This window comes from Engystomops pustulosus, chromosome 9, assembly GCF_040894005.1.
Source record: "Engystomops pustulosus chromosome 9, aEngPut4.maternal, whole genome shotgun sequence".
Classification (NCBI taxonomy): Eukaryota; Metazoa; Chordata; class Amphibia; order Anura; family Leptodactylidae; genus Engystomops; species Engystomops pustulosus.
The window spans coordinates 26,056,953-26,080,205 of NC_092419.1; the positions used below are offsets into that span (position 1 = coordinate 26,056,953).

Here is a 23,253-nt window from a genome sequence, read left to right on the forward strand (position 1 = left end):
GTATTTAAGGGATCTGATCCTCCACCAACCTTTGCATTGTATTTATTTCTTGTGTTCTTCAAAATTATCTTATAATAAATTATCTAAATAACCAAAGTGTGATCCATGTATCTAAATCTATTATCTATTAAAGTGATGATCTCATATGGGACAAGGTCCACTACATTGTAGCTTATGTAAAATGGAATATTGATCTACATCTCCACTTTCTACTTTATAAAAAAGAGGTTTAGATATCATAGAATTAGTCATGGAACTTGTAGACCAATGTTCTGGACCATTGAATGATTCCAAAGGGCCACCAATTTGGTAAGACTAGATATCATCTGGTCCAGGATTTCAGAGCTGCTCAAATCCTATGCTCAATTACACCTGCTTTTTACAAAGGACCATCACTTGAGACCGGTTGAAATACATATCAGTACACCCTTAACTGCAATACCGTTAATAAAAGCCTTCCAGTGTATACACAACATTTTGCACCTTCACCCCACATGTCCCTTTAAATCGTACTATGTGCCTTTTTTATATACCTTACATTGATAGAAATTGATTCTTGTACAACTCTATCTTCCTTCATATTTTGCTATCAATCCCATAATGCCTAAGAACAAAATCACAAGACCATTTAGAGTCGGATACTTTAACCTAGACATGCCAAACCAAGAGAAAGGTAATGAATGACACATCTTTAAGGTTCTCAAAGTAGACTTTTCCATCTTTATCTTCCTCTCCACTTTGCTATCAATCCCATGATGTCTAAGAACACAATCACAAGACCATTTAGAGTCGGATACTTTAACCTAGACATGTCAAACCAAGAGAAAGGTAACGAAGGACACATTTTTAAGGTTCTGAAAGTACATCTTTATCTTAATCTCCACTTTGCTATCAATCCAATGATGTCTAAGAGCAAAATCACATCACCATTTAGAGTCATTCAGTGGCCTCAGCAGTGCATGGGGCTGGTCAGGTTGATGGCTCTGGGCACACATGAGGCCATTGTTATTCAGAGCTTGAACATGACCAATCAAAAGGAAGTTAAGGACACATCTATAGCTGTGAAAGTGGACTAGTATAGTACACCATCTCATCTACTTTGGCCCACTGAAATATATATCTTATTATAAGGGTGAAGTAAGTTTGCATACTAGCACAAATAGGGCATGCATGTAAGAATGAATGCATCAATGTGTACTGTAAGAGTATGAATGAGTGCACCTATGTATATATTGGGGGGTATTTATCATACTCCGGCACTCGAGCACTGGCTAATGATAGACCCACCACTGTTTCAGTGCAGCTGGCCGGCTCCGGCCTCTTTTCCCGACTTTTAACCCCCAGCCGGCCGCATCCCTCCTTCCCCCCCCCCCTTGCGTGGTGCAGAAGCACTGATAAATACCCCTATTGAGTGTATGTATGAGTATAGCCCTCTACAATATGGGGTGTCTTGGCAATACCAGATAACTAGTTTTAGGTCACTTAAATAGGTGTTTACTTTCTGAAGTGTGCAATGAATAGTAACAGATGGATAACTATCTGTTCTAGGAAAACATATTTGCATATTTCCCAGAATCTCACAGTGGGGCGTCAATGGCTATTAATCTCCACACGCCCAAAAGGTGACCTTAACTGGCAAAGTCTTCATAAGAAGAACTCTTACTCCCTGAACCTATATAAAATCAAGTAATCCAATGAAATCCGAAGGGTATGAACATACATGGATCAGATGTGGTAGGAGACGAACATCTCAGATGCTCCTGGTGGTATTCATCTGTTTTCAAGCATGGGAAGTAATCGTGTCCCTAGAAATTGTTTTGTAATCCCTGAGACAGACCCCCCCCCCATGGAAGGTATACCCTGTATGGTGGGTGCAGAGCCAAAACTGGTGTCCTGTCATGATATCTGGGTCAGTACTACGGATTCAGTGATAGATAGATATATTATACAACTATCAAGAAGGATTTATCATATACACATTTACATTCTATGACTCAACCGGTTTCATGGAAGGATCTCTGATCTGTAGAATACAATATCTATGGTCGTATACTGACACCCAATGGATGGAAAACTGAATGACCTTGTACATATGTAACACTCCAGGAAGGTTAAGGTGGGTCTCTTTTCGATATGAAAGGCAAGGAATAGCACCAAGTGTTTCATGAACACCTCACCAAATCAAACCCACCGTGTCCACCAGCACCATACATGGTAAGACTAAGGGTTATTGCCATATTTATGCCAACACCTTTCCCCCCATAAACACTTGAAGCTGCCCCCTTTGGACCTATAAAGCTGGTGCCAAAAAAATTATTGGAACTCAGGTCTATCAAAGCCTCAGAATTATAGTGGTCTAGTCCAACCCTCGATATGGCACATGATACACACATCATTACGTACCTGATACATCAGACTCTGGAATTCTTCATCAACGGAGTTTGCAGAAGTTTCTGGCAGGTTATAGAAAATCTGATGAACTAGTCCGCCTCCTCCCTCTAATCTTTCCTGTGATCTCATTATTAATATGGATAATCTCCCAGCTCTACTCATAATTATAATGGTGGTGGAATCACTGCCAACATTCATGAAGTTAATTGGCAGGGCTCAGAGGAATTTTAATGAAATCCTGGAAAAACTCTTGTCTACTTACCTCCCTCAGCTCCCAGTTCCAGTGTCTTCCATTCTCCACCTCTCAGCTGGGCCAGAAGTTCTCTAGCCGAGGGACTCACTTTACTTAGTCAAGGGTCTCAGTGGTGCCCAGAGCCATCAACTGTGCAGCCCCAGGCACTGCTGAGGCCACTCATTGGTCGAAGCAAGTACAATGTACCCAAGCACTTGCAAACCAGTTGATCATGCAAAAAAATGGGTTACCACGTGGTATTGGGACTGGAAACTGGAGCCAGAGAAGTTCACTGTATGTAGCTATCCAGCCCACAGTGGGCACCTAGGGGGGTAACCCCTTTATTAGTAATTAATTAATTCCACCATAGACTGAAATACATACATTTATGCATTAAATATTGAAAAAGTTAGGATCCTCTATGTCATCCCAAATAATTTTTATCAAAAGCAATCTAAAAGTCAAATCAACCCTTAAAGGGGTATTCTAGGAACAGGAACGTCTGATACAAAAACCCATGATGCTATAAATAAATAAATGTAACAAAACTCAATGTCATTAGTCACAAAATGGAGCTTCAATAGTTTGATTTTATGATTTACAAAAGTATGCAGAGTTATCACCAAGATGGCCGCCACTGGAAACTACAAGTCCCAAGATCCTTTAGTTCTCAGTAACTCCTCTTCCCTCTTATGCTCAGCTCCCAGTGATGATCTAACAGGTTTTCTTGCTTTGTTACCATAGTAATGATGTGTAACTACCATCACCACAACACAGGCCATACTGGATGAACTGCAACCAACCGACTACAGCCAATAATAGTGGTGATCACATGACCTGCCTAGGCAGGTGCAGGACATGTGATGTGGACATGTGACCAGCGGCCATCTTCTGTCCTGTGTTTTCTCCTTGCGGGAGAAATTAACGGATTATGTCAGCAGCATTTTGTGCTTAGGGGAGCAACATTTTACATAACAACTAATTACACATTAGCTTATATTTTACTGACTCATTTGTATATGAATTATGCTGATTCCTGGAATACCCCTTTAGAGGAAATCTACCCTCAACATCCATCATGAAAAACCAGGGACACTTACTAATAGATCCAGGCACTATGACTGTCGTAATCTTCTTTGTTTCTTTATTTGTTATCAATGGTCTCTTTCCTTCTAACATCAACTTTTATAATTATGTTACTTAACCTAAAGGGCCCCTGGTGGGTGTAACCAGATCCCCTTCTTACTGTAGCTTCACAAGCTGTTATCCTGTCTCCCTCTCACATTCTGCTCAGCACATCCCTTATCTGTTTGCCAGATATAGTTACACACATTGATAGGAATCTGCAGCATGGAGGGGCTCTGGTATCATCCTCAGGATCACTTCAGGCTTTTTTTTGCATAAGGAGGCCGTGGATAACAAATAAAAAAATATTACCACAGTCACTGTGCCTGAATCTGAGTTTGTGAAACCTTCCTACAGCCATGTAAACATATAAAACCGAAGAAAGGAAAAATAACACGGCTATTGGAAAGCAAGGAGTCAAAACTGGAAATACAAAAACGGAAATTGGGTACATACTCAAGATGATAAATAGACCAACCCCAGGGTTAGTCTGGCCCACCGGTGTACTGGTGAAAAAAACTGATGGGCCCCTGACACCTTTTGGCTCTACCCTCATCCCCATTGACTCTGCTCCGCCCCAGCTGACTCCGCCCACATGTTGTGGGCGCTGTGCCTGGACTTCATCTGAGTTTCCAGACACAGATAGAGTTAAATAAGATGATGGTGCAGAGAGCAGTCAGATCTTTGCATCATCCTGTTCCCCTGGTGCAGCTGTGTATAGGGACTGGCAAATGTGATATGTTGACGTCATCACGTCTGCTAGCATCACTGCACAAAGAAGCAGCAGAGACAGAGGAGAAGATGAGAGCTGCTGGAGAACGGGAACAGGTGAGTATCTGGTGTTTAGACATGACAAGGAAGAGAAGAGGGGCAACAATATAAAGTGGGAATGATGGGGGTACACAAGGTGAGGGAGATGAGAGGGAAGTCACAAGTGGATAGGAGGGTGACACAATATAAAGTGAATATAATGGGAGCCTATAGGGTGAGGGTTGCACAATATGCAGGGTGAAAGTGGCATAATATGAGGGCCACAAGATGTGGGGGCTGAGAGTGGCCCACAACATGAGGGAGAGAAGAGAGACCACAATATGAAGGGAAGAGGGCCACAACATGAGGAGGAGATGACAGGGCCATAATAAGGTGATGAGAGGGAGCCACAATATTATGGAGAGGTGGAGGTGCAACAATGTGAGGGAGAGATTAGTGAGAGGGAAAGATGAGAGGCCACAATATGAGGATCAGATGACAGGGACCACTATATGAGTGGGAGATAAGAGGTCACAAATGAGGTAGAGATGAGGGGGCAACAATATAAGGGAGAATTGAGGAGCCACAATATGAGGAACAGATGGGGGTGTGACAATATGCTGGAGAGATGAGGGGGCAACAATATGAGGAGAGCTGAGGGGCCACAATAGGAGGTAGAGATGAGTTGGGCAGCAATGTTATGGAGAGATGGGGGGAAAAATATGAGGGAGAGATAAGGTAGAGGTGGAGATGAGATGACGGGCCACAATATGAGAACCAGATAATAGGTGCCACAATATGAAGGGGGATAAAAGGCCATAAGTTTTAGGGGGGGATGATGAGGCCACACTATGAGGATAATATGAGAGGCACAATATGAGGAAGAAAAGAGGGACCACAGTGTGAGGGGTAACTGGCTGTGGCATAGATTTCAGCTCAGTACATACTCCTGCCAAAACATGGTGGTGATGTATAAACCTAACCATCACTTTTACTCTATTCTGACTAGATTCTATATGCTCATAATATAACGAGATTTTAAATAAATAAATCCCCTTAGTGTAGGATCTGTACCAGTCAGCTGACGGGAGATCAATACAGATCTTTAATAAAAAGGCCATAAATAAAAATCTTTATCTATATTGTGTTATCATATTCTGTAATTATTTACAAATGATACTGCAATACAGTATTATTACAGTATATGTTTTGAGGGATCAGATTCCTTAGGGCTCAGTTATCCTAGGGGACTTAAACATTTTTTTTTAAAGTTTCAAAATTATAAAAATAAATTAAAATATCCCACTCTCTAGATGAGAAATATGAAAAAAATAAACATAAACATATTAGGTATAGGCACTTCTAGAAACTGCCAATGTATCAATCTATCAAATTGGTAGCAACAAAAATTTCAACTAGTCCATCAGAAAATGACACCTTAGACATGGTCCATACAGTAAAGTATGAAAAGTTATTGGAGGCAGAATGTGGTGAATCATAGAAATATTGAAATATTTCTTCTTACAAAACATTACATTTTTTTCAATCTATTAAAACATAATGAAACCTTTGTTCATTTGATATTTCTGTGATTTTACTCAACTCATTTAGATCAATCTGTGAAAGCCGTAAAAAAAACACAATATAGTATACAGGTGGTCCCCGGGTTACATACAAGATAGGGTCTGTAGGTTTGTTCTTAAGTTGAATTTGTATGTAAGTCTGAACTGTATATTTTATTATTGTAACCCCAGCCAAATTTTTTTTGGTCTCTGTGACAATTGGATTTTAAAAATGTTGGGTTGTCATAAGAATCAGGATTAACAATAAATCTTCATTGTAGACACATCGGGTGCACGATCTTAGTGAATCACGGCACACTCCATTGTAGTCGGACAATGTACTTTCGGGAACTCGGAGGTACTGGTTAAGTAGGTTAACAGATGTTTTATGGGGTTGTATTTGAATATAAAGGTTGACACAAATGGTTAAAAAATGTGTTTGTTATATTTTAATAATGAAACATGACTTCATGTTTGAAATTCATTTCGTTGGGAAACCTTGTGTCTAAGGAGGACTTTGATGTAGGGGTCATTAATAAAAAGAAGTTCATTAGGGGTAATACCCGCCACCTCTGCGACCCATAATCTTGGGCATTGAGTGACTTAATGAGCCCCTCTGTGAATGTCTGCATTTACGAGTCCAGCCCCTAGTAGTCTTCAAGGCAGGGTATCTAAAAGATACACGAGATGTACTCAGGATGAAAATATGGAATGGTCCAAAGAATGTGTATGGGTCAGCTGTAACGCTCTACCTTTGTATACTTCTATACCTCATGATAAAGCCATGGTGGCTCTTAATTACCATTTAAATCGATACAGCACGTACAGTTCTGACCTTAAAAACTATATCAACGAGGTATTATGGTACTTAATGACACACATTTTTTTTCTTTATAATAACAACTTAACATCCAAATCAAAGGGGTTTCTATTGGGGCAAAATTTTCAGACCTCACAATGGTATGGTGGGAAGACCATTATTTGTATAATGAGGTTAATCCTCTTGTGGACGCTGTCTTCTGGTATGACAGATACATTGACGCTGTCTTCTGGTACGGCAGGTACATTGACGCTGTCTTCTGGTATGGCAGATACATTGACGGTGTGTTCTGGTACGGCAGGTACATTGACGCTGTCTTCTGGTACAGCAGATACTTTGACGCTGATTTTCTGGTATGGCAGATGCATTGACGCTGTCTTCTGGTACGGCAGATACATTGACACTGTCTTCTGGTATGGCAGATACATTGACACTGTCTTCTGGTACAGCAGATACTTTGACGCTGTCTTCTGGTACGGCAGATACTTTGACGCTGTCTTCTGGTACGGCAGATACTTTGACGCTGTCTTCTGGTACAGCAGGTACATTGACGCTGTCTTCTGGTACGGCAGATACATTGACGCTGTCTTCTGGTGCGGCAGATACATTGACAATTTGCTTCTTGTATGGCGTGCCGATGTATCTGCCGTACCGGATTTTGTAAAATATTTAAATAGCAATGGGTGCAATCTTACCTTTTTCAATCAATGAAAATAATATGGTATTCTTGGATCTCAACTTAAATGTTAAGATAAACAAATTTGTACCAACTCATTTGGCAACAAAGTAGCAGGGAATACTATATTACATGCTCATAGTTCTCATCCTAAACACACGATCAGATCAATAACAGTAGATGATCACAATAAGCCAAAAGGAATTGTAGCTGTGAACACGATTACATTAGAGAATCAAAGAACATCCAAAAAAGATTAAGCAAGAGAGGCTACACACATAGCATGTTAAAGAGAGCGGAAAATATAGCAGACAGTGAAACCAGAATTGAACTACTAATCGATAAACAGCAAAATCAGAAGAAACAGACTACTATCGTATTTTTCGGACTATAAAATCCTTTGATTTTCTCAGAAATAAAAGGTGCGCCTTATAGTCCAGTGCGCCTTATATGTGAACCGTACTTACAGACAACGGCTGCCTTGAACTGTGCACAGGTCTGCCACCTGCTGGTCATTCATCCTTACAATCAGGTGCTCCTTATAATCCGGTGTGCCTTATATATGAACCTTGACGTTTTAGCAGGCATTTATTGATGGTGCGCCTTATAATCCGGTGCATCTAATAGTCCGAAAAATACTATAGCCCCTTTATGGTTTTACAATATAGCAACCAATTTGAAGATATAAAACAAATAGTTTTAAAAGGAAACCTAACACTACAGATCTACAGATTAAGGTAGATGCGGTGGTAGGTGCATTTTACCTATGTAAGGATAGCCCTTTTTAGGGCTAATCCTTTACTCCCCTCTATCTTTTCTAATCGTTAATCAGGGTAATATGCAAATTTTCTAAAGAGGCTATTGGGGCGTGGAGTAGCTGGAGCTGAGACTACACGGCTCGGCTACTCCACCCCCCAGTAGCCTTTTTGATCCTCCTACCCAGACATCTTTGCCGCACAGCTACAAGGAGCTGCCGCACTCGTCTGTAAAGCCCGAGTTCTGCACATGCGCAGTAGATTTAGAGCCGAGATTGCGCAGTCGATGGCCTGTGTTCTGCGCACGTGCAGAACTCTGGCTTCACGGACAAGTGCGTACAACTCCTTGTAGCTGCGCGCTGAAGATTTCTGGGTAGGAGGATCAAAGAGGATAATGGGGAGTAGAGTCGCACTGTGTAGCCTCAGCTCTAGCTACTCCACTCCCCAGTAGCCTATTTACATATTTACATACTATTTACATACTACACACCCAAGTAGCCTATTTGCATATTACCCTTATCATATTAGATTAGAAAAGATAGATGGGAGTAAAAGGACTATCCTTACATTCTTTAGATGCACCTACCGCCGAATCTACCTTAATATGTAGATCCGTAGTGGAAGGTTTCCTTTAAACATCTTTTATACGAAGATGAGAAATTAGCTTATATACTCAAAGAGGGATGTAAAAAAAAGCAATGTTGTGTCAATAGAAAAATCACAAATTTCCATGCATTTGACATTAACACTTTCATTAATTGCACCAGTGACTTTGTTGTCTATATAATTGAGTGTACCATTCGTAACTCCAAGTATGTTGGAGCTACTACGCGTAAATTAAAAACAAAAATTTTAGAACATCTAGGAGACATAGGAAAAATAGAACCAAAAACCTTAGCCCCCAAAAACAACATTTCTGGAGCTTCCAGACACTTTAATGAGGACCATGGGGGAAATAAAACATGTTTTTAGCCTAAGGCATTGAACAGATTCGGCAATGTATTCGAGGGGGAAATCGTAGTAGAAATCTATTTGCCCGAGAAACGTAATGGATATTGACCATGACTAAGAACGATATACAATAGTTGGAAACGCGTTGGTCTTCATGGGTCACTGGACTGTATGTCTGTATTTTTAATATGGAATGAAATAAATGTTATGGATTTTTTAAGAAAAACTTAAGAAGATTGGAGTAGACTTTCATGCTTTAGCATTCCTTCTGATTAAATGTGAACACGCTCAAAATGCGTAGGCTGTATTTCAATTTCTAGTGCACGGACTTTGAGTTTTGAATCATGTGATTGTATGCTGTTTTATCCGGAGTTATTAAAAATAGTAAAGGTTCGTGCTGCTGATTCGGAGGTCCTTTGGGGAGACGCTTCATAGGGTGAGTGTTGTGTGCTTCCAATTTTCCCCTTCTCTTGTAAAAAAAAAAAAACAAACCCACAAGAAAATGGCACAAATGCGTTTTCACAACAAATATCACCACTATTTGATTTTTTTCAGTACCCTAGTACACAGATTGGGATATTAAATACTGATACTATAAAGTACAATTTGTTCTACAGATAAAAAAGTAAAGCTATGTACACAAAAATAAATACTTCTGATTTGTTTGAAGTTTGGGAGATGAAACACAAAACAGAAAAATGGTGAAAAAGGAAACACAAAAACGAAAAAAGGCCAGGTCCTTAAGGGGTTAAAGAAATTACAATTTCTAGAAGGATAGACAACATACAAAACGTTTTTAATATGATATTCATTTTAATTTAAATACCTTCGCACTTAAAAAAAAAGGAAAACAAAATAATAAATATATAAAATGCCCATCAAAACATTAAGTGGAAATACACATAATAAAATGAATCTTTATATGTACAGCGCTCGTATGAAACACTTTAATAAATTAGGATTTCAAAAATGACCTTTTGTCTTTCCGTTCTATAAAATATATACATTTTTTAAGATTACAGATATGTTAACCATTTTGTTTACTTTAACGTTTAAATATTCAAGTATTATTTTCTACACTATTCATGTATGTAAAACTAACACTTTAGTAACGTTTGGTTTAAGAGGATAAAAAATTTCAAGATTCGAGTAATAATACAGGGTTTTTCAAGAATTCACACTGTGTCCTGCCTTCTTGTGCCTCCACTGATCAGTAGAGTGAATGAGCCTCGGGCCGACTCCTTGCCACATCAGTTTTCATTGTGGTGGTGATCACACATCATTTCTAATTATTCCTGGTGCTACAGGACTGTTTCTTTGGCCGATTACTTGGGTTCAACTTCTCACGAACCTGGAAAACCCCTTTAAGAATCTTTATTTTAGGTGGAACCAGTGAATAGTATTTTCAAGTCAATGAGACCTCTGTGAGTGTTCCTTCCTCTCTTGTTGTTGTTTCCACTGTTGTTGGGTCGTTTCTTGTACAATATTCTCTGTAGGGGTTGCTTGCTTTGAAATTGGCAGATCCGCGGCATTTACAACACTTATAAATCTGCAAATTAAATGGAAAAAGTTATTGGGAATTCCAAGTTTTGAACGTTGGTTAACAATGTCTAATGTTTACTTCTATTTTCTAAGTTCTAACTCATAGTTCAGAAGTGTCCTTGGCAAAGTTTGTGGACAAAAGTCCAAAAGTTTGGCCTTTGTGGTCAAGATGTAAAAACTGTGAATTTACGAGTTGGGTCAACTAATATTTAGCTTTTGTGAAAGCTCAAATTTTTTAACACGGGAATCCTTGTGTGGCCTCTATTTAGAAGAAAATGAACCAATTATTTCTATTGGAAAAGTAAGTATGGTAAAGTAATTCTAGCCCAACAGACCTTCATCCATGGTCTTGGAATTAAGCAGAACAAACTACCTTTCCACCTTAACATCCGTCGGAGATGAAACCCTATAATATGTGTTACCTATTGTTAAAGGATTTAAGTCAATAAAAGTCTTACCGCACAGAATGTACACAGCAGGATGGGTGTAAGGATTGAGACCCCCAATGCAATGAGAAGGTATCCATAAAATGGCAGAGAAGATCTTTGAGACACTGTGTGATGCAAACATAGATTAGTATCGGAGGATGGAAAAGATGGAAACTATTAAGAGTAAATTCAAAAAACAATTCAGAGCAAATCTATAGATTTAAAACTGGTTGAGCTTCTGTAAGTACACACTCCCCCTCCCCTTAGCTTTCCAGAATTCCTAAATTTCCAGTAAAATTCCTTTAATACTTATTCTTGAGCAGCCTCCTTTACATAAATGTTAGTGAGTTTTGACAAAAAATTGGTTAGAACAAAGATTAGTGTCAAGTAATAATTAAATAATAATACAAATCTGTGCCCAAAATGGCTTCCAGTTAGTGGTTATTAGCCCAATCTGCAAGGGTTAAAATATTAACATATCTGTGAACTGGTTAGAATAGAGCAAGTAGTAGTTAGTGTTAGGTAGATGTGGTCATACAGTTAGTTGTTATTTAGCAAGTGTTTATCCAGTTAATTGTTAAGTTAGTCCATATATCAATAACTTTGTTATAAGGTTTAGTCAGTTTTTGTTAGTTATATTAGCCCATCATGTCCATTAGTGAAATCCATCATATTCCATGTGGTCGTTAGTTGACAATGTTAGTGGTTCATCTCTTGCTCCACTTACTGTTGCCGCTCAACGTCGTGCTGGTCTGTTGTGCCACTGAGCTGCTTGGTGTGTTATGATCAATGGATGTGATCATGTAGGATGTATTCTTCAGGTCATTTGGGTCTGGTGTGGTTTTAGATCCACCATTTGTGTCAGTGGTAGAGGACATTCTTGTATTTTGTGTGGTATTTGGGTCATTTGTTGTCGGGTCATTTGTTCTATCTACGCTAGTTCTGAAAACTGAACTAGTTGATGAATCTGTGTTCTTTGGGGTGCTAGAACCAATAGATGTGATGGCGTGGGATGTTGTTTTTGATCCACCGTTTTCTTGGGTGGAAAAAGACGTTTTTGTACCTTGTACAGTAGTTGTGTTATTTGTCAAAGCAGTTGACCCTGTTCGTTCTTCTCTACTTGTTAAGATCACACTGGTTACTGTATTTCTACTTGTTGGAGTGCTAGAGCCAATGGATGTGCTAATGTATGATGTATTTTGTAAGTTGTTTGAGTTCATTGTTGTCAAAGATTCACCATTGGTAATGCTGGTTGTTCTAACCTGCGTTGCAGTTGCCTGTGTTATGTCGGTTCCAGATGTTAAGACAGGGCTAGTGGGTTGTATCATGTTTGTTGGGGTGAGAATTGATGTGAAACTGGTTGATGTACTCTGGAATTCATTAGGGCTTGATGTTGTTTTGGAACTACTCTCATTTTGAGTGGTAGGGGAAGTTCTTGGACTTAGTGTGGAAGATATAATGTTTGTTGTAGATGTTGGATTTGTTTCATTTATTCTAGTGGTGAAAATTGATTCGGTGGGTGAATTTGTGATTTTTGTTCTATCCATTGTGATGGCAGTTGATTCAGTGGGTGAATTTGTGATTTTTGTTCTATCCATTGTGATGGTAGTAGATTCCATTTGTGTGCCTAAGGTGGACATCTCTGTTTGAGTAGTAGATATGCTATGGCTCACCGTAGTATCACTTTGGAGATTACTTTTTGTAATAGCTGAATTTGTAGATGACGTTAAAGATGTCGGTTGTGTATCTGTGTTTAAATTGGTTACCATTGTACTTTGTAAAGAACTGGTTAGTTTGGACCCTATGGTGGTGGACATTAAGTTCATGTTTGTTGTGTCAGGATCCAAACTAATTCCAGGGGTAGTAGCTTCTATAGTAGCTGTTTGGCCAGTAACCTCTGTGGCAGGACTTTGGATTGTACTTGTCATGCTACCACTGAACTCCGACATTGTGGTAGGAAGAGTTGTTTTGGTAAAGTCTGTATTTGTTATTGTAGATGTTAAATCTGCTGTGGTTCCACCAAAAGTAGAGATGACACTAGTTCCAGTAATGGAGTCAACAGTTTGTGTCAATGGCATATTATTTCCTGTATTTAGAGTAGTAGTTTCTGTAGGGTTTCTTACTGTCGTAGATGTTTCTATGGTAGATTTCCCATTGAGTAATTCTGTGGTCATATTTGTGGTTGATCTAATAGTTGTCTGTGTACTAGTAGAATTTTCAGTATTCATTGTGTTGGAAGTTTGTGTGCTCTCAGACGTTGGATTGGCTCCTCTTGTGGTGGTATCTGTAGTGGATTCAGATACAGTTTCCTTGGAGGTTGATTCAGTTTTGGTCAATGAAGTAGACTTTGGACTGGTCTGTGTCGATATAGAATTTGTATTGATCCCAGTGGTTGTTCCAGTGCTGGACTCAGTGTTGGTGGTTTCTTGCTCCGTCCCATGTGTTGAAGATTCCACTGTAGGTTCTTCTGACGTGGTTGGAACTCTCGTTGTAGAGGATCCTGGAGTGTTGCTTAGAAGGTTTTCTGTGGTAATAATTGTTTTCATTTTAGCCCTTTAAATGAGAATTGGTAACCTCTTCTATGCTATAATGGATACCTCTATATAGTATCCAGTATTTTTCTTTGGTGGTAGACCGCCATCTTCAGAGATAAGCGTCAAATGAAGACTAAGATTTTTCCCAAAGCTCATTCCTGTGGCTAAACAGTAACTTGTAAAATTGTTAATTGAATCACTTTAATATGCCAAATTAGGAATTTTCTCTTTAATATTTTTTATGGACTCCATTAGTGGGCTCCATTGCTCTCACATATAACACAATCATCACTATAGTAATAAAATGTAAACTCATCAATGAAATATGCAGTTTATGCTAAAGGTCCAAAGAGAATATTATTTCTAACTTAGAAACCTTAGAAATGTATGATAGTCAGGGCTATCATACAAGTCAGGTCACTCATAAAAACTCTACAATATATGTATAAATATTCACCACAATGGGGAAATAGCTGAAGCTCTCTGTAAGGTGTGTTATTTAGGAATAATTTTGAGATCTAAGCTAACCCACTTAATTTACTTGCTCTACTGATATACATCTTAGAAGGTCAAATGTGTCTGAATTCTCTTTAAATAATAATCTTCTGGGGTTTTTAATAAGAACCGAACTCATAAATCAACTGATATGTATCTTGTTGATTTATAATCTCCACATTCTGCATGACTTTGGATATTAGAAAGGCTCTGGCACCCAGATCTACTAAGAAGCTCAGACCACTCAGTAGATCTGAACACAATTTCTTCCAAGTTCGACCTGTTTAGGCCAGATCGCACCTGGCAGAGATTTCAGCTATAGACTTATAGTTTTAAAGTTTCCTGCCTAAGAACTCCTGTCTTATCACATTACATGGATCTTGGTTTAGAAATACCATCAGAAAGCCCACACTGCTTGGTTTTAGAGATTTCTTTTGGATAGAACCAAAGTCCATCTTTATGTGAGAGACAATGTCATTACTTTTGTTTTGAGGCCTATAATGTGTTTTTAGCAACTCTACAAATACAGTCTACAGTTCTCTGTAGACACCACAAAATTATCTAGTCAAAAATCTTTGTTCATGATTCACTTTTATGCATGAGTGCAACAGTCCACAGATAACGGAACTAAAAGTCTCTATAAGAAGAGTCTGGAGGGAGGAGTCTGTGGAACAGTGGACCCTTTGGACCCCCGTGGGCGGTGATGCAGCTAGCTGCAACCTGTGAGGGATTCTAAGTGGCACCTGGTCTTCACCAGAGCCCGCCGTAAAGCGGGATGGTCTTGCTGCGGCAGGGTGCCACCAGGTCGTTCCATGGGTGTGACTAGGCCCGTGGTGGCAGCCAGGGATACAGGGGTAGCAGGACACAGTCCGGGCCTGGGATCACAGCAGGAATGCAGCTTAGAAGGATGAGCTGGAACTCACGGCAGGCAAGCAGGCAGGAGCTGGCACAGGACCCAGGTGGGCAGGAACAGAGAGGACCTTGGAGGAGAGCTGGTGGCTTGGAGGCGTCAGGGAACGCAAGAACAAGGGTGCCACCAGAGGCGGAACGCTGGAGACAGGAGCATATGGGAACCCTGGAAACACAGGAGACAGGAGTGTATGGGAACGCTGAAGACCAGAGTGTCTGGGAACGCTGGAGACCTGAGCATCTGGGAACGCTGGAGACAGGAGCGTTTGGGAATGCTGAAGACAAGAGTATCTGGGAATGCTGGACACTGGAGCATATGGGAACACTGGAGACACAGGAGACTGGAGCGTATGGGAACGCTGAAGACCAGAGCGTCTGGCAACGCTGGAGACAGCAGCATCAGGAGCAGCAATGGAAAGCTAGGTCTGGAAACCTCGGAAGAACCTTGAAGATCCGGCCAGGAAGGGAGGCAGGTGCCAGATTATAAGGGCGAGTAGGATTAGCCAGCGCCATTCAGGAGACGCTGGCCCTTTAAATCTTAAATAACCGTTTCATGCCCTAGTCAGGCAGCAGGAGGGCTGCCTATATGGGACTGGAGCAGGGCCAGGAGAGGTGAGTATGGGCTGGGGGGACACCGCGCCACATGGAAGGGCACAGGTGTACCCGCAATCCGTGACAAGGACCACAGGTGCATCCATGACAATACCCCCCATTTAGGGCCTCTTCTTCTTCCACTTCTTCTTCCTTCTCGTCCAATTCTTCATGGTGACGGGACCGACAGATTTGGAGACACCGCATACATACCGAGGGAAGTCTCACCCAGGACCCCAAGGTGTTGGTGTCTACTAGACCTGGAGCTGACACCATACAGGCAGAGGTTTTGCTGGAGACCACTGGAACATCCCTTGGCCTTGAGTTGGGCACTCTCAACTTGTATAGGCACCTCTGCGGACTGTTCAGCCAAAGAGATTGGAGCGGCTATGGAAAGCCGGAGACTGGAGTGGCTTATGGAAAAGCCACAGACTGGAGTAGCTCTGGAAAGTCGGAGACTGGAAAAGCTTCTGGAAAAGCCGCAGACTGGAGCGGCTCTGGAAAGCAGGATGCTGGAGTGGCTTCTGGGAAAGCAGGAGACTGTAGCAACTCTGGAAAGCCGGAGACTGGAGCGGCTCCTGGGAAAGCTGTAGAATGTAGCGGCTTTGGAAAGCCGGAGGCTGGAGTGGCTCTGGAAAGCCGGAAGCTGGAGTGGGTACTGGGAAAGCTGGAGACTGGAGCAGCTCTGGAAAGCCGGAGGCTGGAGTGGCTTCTGGGAAAGCCGGAGACTCCAGAGTGGATTCTTGGAAAGCTGGAGACTCTGGACCAACTTCTGGGAAAGCCGGGGACTCTGTAGTGGCTTCTGAGAAAGCCGGAGACTTTGGAGTCGTTTCTGGGAAATCCGGAGACACTGGAGTGGCTTCTGGGAAAGCTGGAGACTCTGGAGTGGCTTCTGGGAAAGCTGGGGACTCTGGAGTGGCTTCTGGGAAAGCCGGGGACTCTGGAGTGGCTTCTGGGAAAGCCGGAGACTCTGGAGTGGCTTCTGGAAAAGGAGGAGAATTGAATGGCTCTGGAAAGCCAGAGACTGGAGTGGCTTCTGGAAAAGCCAGAGACTGGGGTGGCTCTGGAAAACCAGAGGCTGGAGTGGCTTCTGGGAAAGCTGGAGACTGGAGCAGCTCTGGAAAGCCAGAGGGTGGAGTGTATTCTGGAAAATCCGCAGACTGGAGCAGCTCTGGAAAGCCAGAGGCTGGAGTGTATTCTGGAAAATCCACAGACTGGAGCAGCTCTGGAAAGCCGGAGGCTGGGGTGGCTTCTGGGAAACCTGGAGACTGTAGTGATGTGGAAAGCCGGAAGCTGGAGCTGCTTCTGGGAAATCTGGAGACTGGAGTGGCACTGGAAAGCCGGAGGCTGAAGTAGCTTCTGGGAAAGCCAGAGACTCTGGATTGGCTTTTGGGAAAGCTGGAGACTCTGGAGTGGCCTCTAGGAAAGCTGGAGAATCTGGAGTGGCTTCTGGGAAACCCAGAGACTGGAGCGGCTTCTGGAAAGTCAGAGCCAAGCGAGGCGGACGTTGAAGACAGCCTCGAAGTTGCTGGGGTTCTAGCAGATGTTGAGGGAACTCTGCTGTGTTGTTCTTCCTGGAAAGTGAGCAGGCGGGACTGCTGGACAACCAATCCAGAAAAAACTGTCAGAATCCTTGGCGGAGTCCCTGATCCTGGCGGAGTCCATGGCCAGATCTTGGCCGGATCTCCACAGACAGAACTAAAAGTCTCTATGGGAAGAGTCCATAGGGAGGAGTCTGTGGACCAGTGGACCTGCTGGACCACCGCAGAAGGTAATAGAGCTAGTCGCAACCCAGAACCGAAGTCTAAGTGGCACCTGGTCTTCACCAGAGCCTGTCGCAAGGCGGGATGGTCTTGCTGAGGCGGGATGCCACCAGGTTGTTTCTCGGGTGTGACTAGGCCCGCGGTGGCAGCCAGGGAAACAGGGGTAGCATGACACAGTTTGAGCCTGGGGTGACAGCAGGAATGCAGCTTTGAAGGATGAGCTGGAACTCAAAGCAGGCAGGAGCTGGAACAGGATCCAGGCAGGCAGGAACAGAGAGGTCCTTGGAGGAGAGCTGGTGATTTGGAGGCGTCTGGGAATGCAGGAACACAGGAGCCACCAGAGGCATCTGGGAACACTGGAGACATGCAGAACACAGGAGCGTATGGGAATGCTGGAGACACAGGAGACAGGAGCGTATGGGAACGCTGGAAACACAGGAGACAGGAGCATATGGGAATGCTGGAGACCGGAGCGTTTGGGAACGCTGGAGACCGGAGTGTATGGGAATGCTGGAGACCATAGCATCTGGGAACACTCGAGACAGGAGAATGGAGTGTATGGGAATGCTGGAGACCGGAGCGTGTGAGAACGCTGAAGACCGGAGCGTCTGAGAATGCTGGAGACAGGAGCATTTGGAAATTCTGGAAGGCTTTCTCTTCAACAGGAGCAGCTATGGAAAGCTAGGTCTGGAAACCTGGGAAGAACCTGGAAGATCTGGCCAGGAAGGGAGGGAGGTGGCAGATTATAAGGGCAAGCCGGATTTAGCCAGCCCCAATCAGGAGGACACTGTCCCTTTAAATCCTAAGGAATTGGCGCGCGCACCCTAGTGAGCAGGGACGTGCGTGGCCTAGTCAGGCAGCAGGAGCGCGGCCTAGATGGGACTGGAGCGGAGCCAGGAACGGTGAGTACGAGCCGGGGGGACACAGCGGCACATGGAAGGGCACGGGTGTACCCGCGAACCGCGACAAGGACCACAGATGCATCTGTGACAATGAGGATGTCATCATTTTCTAGCCCTTACACAAGTTTATGCAGAACATGGACTTGGAGTACTCACCAGTTGTTGTGATAGGCTTCCTAGTCGACCCATCGGTATTTTGCGCTGTGACTGAGGTGAGTAAAGTTGTGGAAGAACTTGATGGTGCTGATAAAGAAACAACTTGATCAAATTTTCAGTTCTAATAAATAATTGCTCAAGACTATGCTTATCATGTGGATTCTAATAATAATTAAACAATCTTCATAGTCATGCAGAGTCTCTCTGAAGAGGGGTGGCTTATTACAGTGGCTATTTCTGGCTCATAGCTTTAACTTTCAATGTTCTTATGGTCTTATGACTATGTACACTCATGTTCTAGTTCTCCATCTCCAGATACATTGCAAAGGATGCCTAAAAGTGTCTAAAAAGGATGCCTAAAAGTGTCTAAAAGGGATGCCTAAAAGAGGGAACGCCAGATTCATGAGGAACGGTGCATAACATTCTGGCTGCTGATAGGACACTTTGTACAATCTGCTCTGCTCCTCCTATAAGAAAAGATGTAGCACTTACTTGGGCAAGGAACACAAAAGGAAGGACGGAGGCAATATCCTAAATTATAAGCACTACAAGGACAGAAACACAGGTCATTTTCGGGGGACGTAGTTTTCACTGATGTGGTGGTTGCAGGACTTGAAGTGGTGGCTGTGGAAAATATAAAAGGAACTAAAATATAAAAGTACTAAAATACTTAATTTTAGCTTTGTCCCTGAAGCTCAAGTGATTATAATTATAAATATAATAATTCAACAATAATGAACCATGCAATATTTAGAAGGTTTCTTACTTGTACATGGAGAACATTGGGAAGGTCGGTCACAGAAGTTCATTAATTGACCAGTGCAGGTGCATAGACATTGAAGGGGATCGGTGGACTTTGTGGTCAGGGAGGTTGCCATAGGTGTGGTAGTTGTAGCTAAAAAAAACATATTGGGGCAGATTCATTAATCTCCTGTGCATATTTCTGGTGGGTTTGCACCAAAATGCAATCTAAAATTCCTTCTGATACATTTATGAAGGCTTTTAGACCATTTTTGGCCATTTTTCTGTAGAGGTTGTCAGTGTTGCTTTATAGTGTTAGTTTATAAATTATGTTTTACTTACAGGTAGGAGATATATTGCTAGGGTTGTTCATCAAAGTTGTTGAGGGAGCCATAGATGTGGTTGAAGTTGTTGACGCTAAAGAAATAAATGAAGAATTATGTTTATTTACAAGACAGATATGGATGGGACCTTTGGTGCTTGTTCTGCTTATCAAAAACTTCAGTAAATACACCAGTTGGATTGGGCAGTGAACTAATGCTTCCTAAATCTCCCCCAAAGGCAAGTTTTGGAAGAATAAAAGTGTGTATGTTGCATTTTTTCATGTGTGGTCCAATGATCCCAAGACATATGTCCATATCTATCATCACGGTGCACAACAGTGGCTTATTTTGTACATTATACTTTGCTACTATGATAGTGTGCATATCTTGTTTTGGAAGAGCGAGTGTGTAAACATAGATAAACTTTTCCTAGTTTAAAAAGATTTCAATTTTATAAAAAAAATTGTAACTGGTCAATATTTTCTGCCTCCTGATGTTATAAAAAGCATAACATCATAAACATAGAAAAGAAATATATTGGTTTCTCCCTTTCACACAGAGGATAGTTGGATGGCCGAACACAATAATTCATTGCTGGACCAAGGCAGGTACATGGACAAGTTGGGGATGAGGTGGTGGACCTGGTGGTTGTGGTGTTTGTTGAAGGACTCATGATAATAGCTGAAATTCAATAAATTTATGTTATAAATTCTGAAGAAAACAACTATTGTCAATGGACAGGGTCTTCTTTAACACATTTCTGGTGGAGTATCATCACAAACAAGAAATGTTAATAGTGAAGGAAGATCCTAGACATACCTCGTGCACTAGTGAATATTGACTCTCAAAAGAAGATGAAAAGCTACATTTTGGGGACACAAAATAGGAAGAAGCTGGTTTCTTACGGTCACATAAAGAACAGTAGGATGGCCGGACACAGTAATCCATATATTGACCAAGACCTGCCTTGGTCAATATATGGATTACTGTGTCCGGCCATGGGCCCATAGGCAATCTGTAGTTGTTCTAGTAGTTGTGGAGGTTGTAGAAGGATTTGTGGTAATAGCTGAAAACACATACATTTAATTTAATTAATATATTAAATATTTAATTAATATAGGTTGTCCATTCAGAAGGAAGCACATGAAGAACATGCCAATACACAAGATGCTAGAGGGGGACATTGTAATACATAAAAGAATTTGTCTGGTGACCAAACAGAGAAGCAATGTGGAGATATTCAATGGTGTTTGTTCGACCTAGGTCGTGTGGGGTCTACAAAGTGGGGCATTACACATATAGAGTGTGAGGCCACAAGAGGTGCATTGTTTATCAATGGGGCTACAGAATGGGGCATTAAACAATATTGGGGCACATTTACTAAGGGCTGTGCACCAGTTTTCTGGCAGACTTTGCACGTTCTTTTAGGTGCACAGGTATTTCAGAAATGTCTGCTCCACATTTGTGTTGCCTGCGACCCTTTTGTGGCGCAACTGCACTAGTCATCATGCGACACAAATTAGGGGGCATTCCAGTGCTCAGTCGGATTGTGCGCCAGATGCAAAGTGACCCATGTTAAAGGTGCACTAAAATTTGTTGGTGAACTCTGTCGGGACCGTGCAGGGAACGCCAGATTCATGAAGAATGGGCGAATCCTGAATTTGGCGCACCTTCTGATGCATAACATTCTGGCTGCTGATTTTGTACATTCTGCTCCGCTCCTCCTATAAGAAAAGATGTAGCACTTACTTGGGCAAGGAACACAAAAGGATGGACGGAGGCAATATCCTAAATTATAAGCACTACAAGGACAGAAACACAGGTCATTTTCAGGGGACGTGGTCTTCACTGATGTGGTGGTTGCAGGACTTGAACTGGTGGCTGTGGAAAATATAAAAGGAACTAAAATATAAAAGTACTAAAATACTTAATTTTAGTTTAGTCCCTGAAGCTCAGGTGATTATAAATATAATAATTCAACAATAATGAACCATGCAATATTTAGAAGGTTTCTTACTTGTACATGGAGAACATTGGGAAGGTCGGTCACAGAAGTTCATTAATTGACCAGTGCAGGTGCATAGACATTGAAGGGGATCGGTGGACTTTGTGGTCAGGGAGGTTGCCATAGGTGTGGTAGTTGTAGCTAAAAAAACATTTTGGGGCAGATTCATTAATCTCCAGTGCAATATTTCTGGTAGATTTGCACCAAAATACAATCTAAAATTCCTTCTGATACATTTATGAAGGCTTTTAGACCATTTTTGGCCATTTTTCTGACTTGTATGACAATAAAGCATAGCCTTGAAAAAGGGGGCATGGTCTCCAGAATAGGGGACCTAGCCAGTTGAGAAATAGTCAGTGCACAAAAAAATAAGGAGGGTCTAAACTAGGACTCAACAGTCTTATACTATAAAAAATTCAGCAACACAATCACAACTACAACTACAGTCATTGTGGGGATTTATTTGGGTTTGTGCATCAGTTTTCTGACACACAAGCCTTGAAATGGGCACAATTCCTGATGTACAGCCAAATGGACAAGGAAGGTTGTGAAGGGGCCATGACTAGTGGCAAAGTGGGCCGGAGAGTGGTGTAACTGCCCAACTACCAACAGCCTGTGCCAGATTAGTCAAGCGCAACCCTCGCTGCATATTTCAGGAGGCCTGAGCCCGCATCATAAATCCCTTCCATTGAATCCAAACTTCTGGATACAATCTTAATTATGAAAATGGAAAGTTAATAATTAATATCAATAGTGAAAGATGGTTTCTTCCTTGTACATGGAGAACAGTACGATGGTCGCATACAGTAATTACTCGATTGACCATAGCAGGTACATAGACATAAAGGAGGTTCGGTGGGCAAGGTGGTGGTTGTCTCAGCTGGAAAAGGTCAAAATAATATTGTGATTAATTGAAGGCCAAACATTTAAGGAATCTAAGTAACAGGACGTAGTTTTCAAAGATGTTGTGGCCACTGAACTCCTAGTAGTCTCTTCAAGGGCTCATTCACATGAACGTAGTGGGGACCGATATAACAGTCCCCATTAACGTACATGGTGTCTGGTCGCTGTGTAGTGAGCACACGTTGTCTCATTGCACCGTGACCATGCACGGTGAAATATAGGACATGGCCTATATTTTGCTGTGTTACAGTGCTGTCTGCTCGCTTCTCTATGGAGAGTGGAGGGTGAACAGTGCTCAACACTTCTCTCAAACGCATGGCTGTATGTTCCACCATGCCTTAGCAGGCTGTAAGAATGTACCCTAAGAAAGATACATTTTAACCAAGTGAGGATGCGTTATTATAATAAAACCACACATTTATAATATAAATAAGATTCCACACAAATTGGGCTAAGCCACGACAGAACCAACCCCGTAAACCCTCCAAGTTACAATGGAAGGAGCTGATTGTAGCCAGATGGAGGCAGATGTCTCTCCACTTGATCCCTGCCGAAACTTACCTGGGCAAGGAGAACAGTTGTTGGGGCGAATGCAGTAATTCATGTTTTGACCATCGCAGGTGCATTGACATTGATCCAGGTAATCAGGGTTGTCTGTCCATGGGAAGATCACTGCATCCTTAGCTACAAAAAAGGTAT

The 23,253-nt window shown here is 41.9% G+C and overlaps 1 long non-coding RNA gene across 1 annotated transcript; it reads right to left on the reverse strand.

The window, feature by feature from the left end:
• Positions 1-10,764: 10,764 nt before the first annotated feature.
• On the reverse strand, positions 10,765-12,439 carry LOC140077237 (uncharacterized). The gene is made up of 3 exons (XR_011849737.1): positions 11,960-12,439; positions 11,263-11,357; positions 10,765-10,811 (listed from the first exon to the last, which is right to left on the reverse strand). It is a non-coding gene; the product is annotated as an uncharacterized lncRNA (long non-coding RNA).
• Positions 12,440-23,253: the final 10,814 nt, after the last annotated feature.